This window comes from Nelumbo lutea, chromosome 1 (assembly GCF_056320005.1).
Source record: "Nelumbo lutea isolate HS-2025 chromosome 1, American lotus-T2T, whole genome shotgun sequence".
In the NCBI taxonomy this organism is placed as follows: domain Eukaryota; kingdom Viridiplantae; phylum Streptophyta; class Magnoliopsida; order Proteales; family Nelumbonaceae; genus Nelumbo; species Nelumbo lutea.
Window position 1 is genome coordinate 63,506,644 of NC_142684.1, and position 2,262 is coordinate 63,508,905.

Genomic DNA, 2,262 nt, shown 5'->3' on the forward strand with positions numbered 1-2,262 from the left:
CTCATACATCTCAACATTGGCATTTCTGCTACACTAATTTTTTTTTTTGGACATGTCACAGTAACAAGTAAAATATTAAAGATCAGTTTGGAAGGAGTACAAATACAAATATGTACGATACAAATACATACAAAATACAAGGTTTTGCACTCTACATGTGTACTCCTTCCAAACTGAGCCTAGAACATTATATGGAGCATAAAAAAAGTGTGTAAATATATGATGCTGGAAAGTTATAACCCAGGAAGGGTTTTGACCTCTGACCGATCAACCCCCAAGTGAATTTTGATGAATACCATCTGATTGATTATCAGTTGATTGGTTATAAGATCTTTTTCTGTATCATGTCTTTATAGTGTCATAGTCGAAAGCCAAAACTCCTGAGCCCTACCCCATATAGTATGATAGAATTGAGTGGAAAAACTCTGAAATATATAAATCATGGTTCGACCAACAATGTGCTCCCAACATGTCCCAATAGCTACTGCAATTGCACATTAGAAACGTCTCCCTTGTCATCGGGAGATGTTTCTGACTGCAGCGGCCTGTTGGGACACTGTTGGGCGGATTTTGTTGTTAACAGATCCCTGCCCTCTGGTATCATGTCTTTCTGACAGCATAATTTTTTTTCATAAATCACTGTTTCTCCATTACCATCTTGTTACCATCAACAATCATAATGCGTACAGGTGCAACATGAGCTGAGTTGGTTCAGATTAAGGCTAGGGCCAACCTAGGGGGTGTAAGTTGGATGGGATGGGCCAGGTTTAAGATCAACCCCGACCATGACTTGGGCCTAAGGCCCAAGCCCAGACCAAGCCTGATGATAAGCTCAAATTGCCCAACCTACCCTAGCCGTAACTCAAATTTGACAAACTTGGGTTGTGATCATGCCTGGACTGGGCTGGGGTTGATCTGTGTACTCAGCCCAATGTATTAAAAACGGCCCTAAATTCATCTTTCTTTCTTTTTATCTATTACTATTTTGTTCAGCAGGGCTAAGATTGGATTGGAATCAGATTGGACTTGGGTACCAAAGGAATAGGCCAAGCCCCAGCCCAAGTATTGAAAATCCAAGCCAGTTCATATAAAAGTTGAAGTTGAACACAAGTTTAGATGTAATAGGCACGTTAGGTAAGCACAATGAGTGAGCACGTAATAACTGTGTGACACATTAACTGGGACATGTGTACACAGTTATTACGTGCTCACTCATTGTGCTTACCTAACATGCCTACTACATCCGGACCCCTTGAACACCTAGGTCAACCCTTGCCCAATTTAATATAAAGTGTTAAAATTTCAACTGTAATCTGATCTGCATTAAGAACCCATTTTCTAACTTTTACAAAATGTGAACCCCTTTCCCGGCATTTTTGTATTTTGGTTGGCGTTTCCTGTGCTCACACCATTCTCACAGTGCCTTGCAGCTTTGCATTGGGAGTATTTTTCCATGAAAAAAAAACATACTAGTATGGAGGTATTTCCAATGCACGACTGTAAAAGGCTGTGAGAATGGTGTAAGCATGGTCTTGTGAGCACTGAATCCAATCTCTGTCAACCCATCCAAACATCCCTCCTCAATTCGACCACGTGTCACTTCCTCATCAAGTACAAAATATGACTACATCATGATGCTCACTCATTGGCTAATCAAGTTTTCTTTTTAAGCTTAAATAAATTTGTTAAGTTTCTGTCACTTTTTTTTTTCCTTTTAATAATTTGTTAAATTTTATAGAAATTAAATCGGATCAGATTCAGATTCGAATTAACCTTTGTGATATCCAATAGGATCTTTGGATTGGATCAGATCGGATTCAAGATTTACATTATCGGGTTGGATTTTGACATACCCTAATTCAAATCTGACCCCAATCTGTTTGCGTCCCTAGTCAATTGAAGGACATCTCCTGGCCATTTTAGGGCCTACTAGAATAGCATCCACAATGCACCTCCAAATAAACATTTTAATACGAGGAATGGGAAGCTTAATTCCCCAAGAACTTAATCCATTATAGAAGTAGTACATTGTAAACGATTCACTATCGTCTATCAATATCTTGTAACCAGAGTTACATGCCTATTTCCTAAATCAGTTTTGTCTTCTCCTGGTTGTTCAGTGGTAGGAACTAGGAAGAATGATCCACTTGATTCTGTTAATGATTGTTTCATCTAGAGCTTACTTGAGCTTTTTCATCCTGTATTATCGTCTATTATGAGAGCAACCCTTTGTAGGTATTAGACCAAATAGGAGGTCTCTCC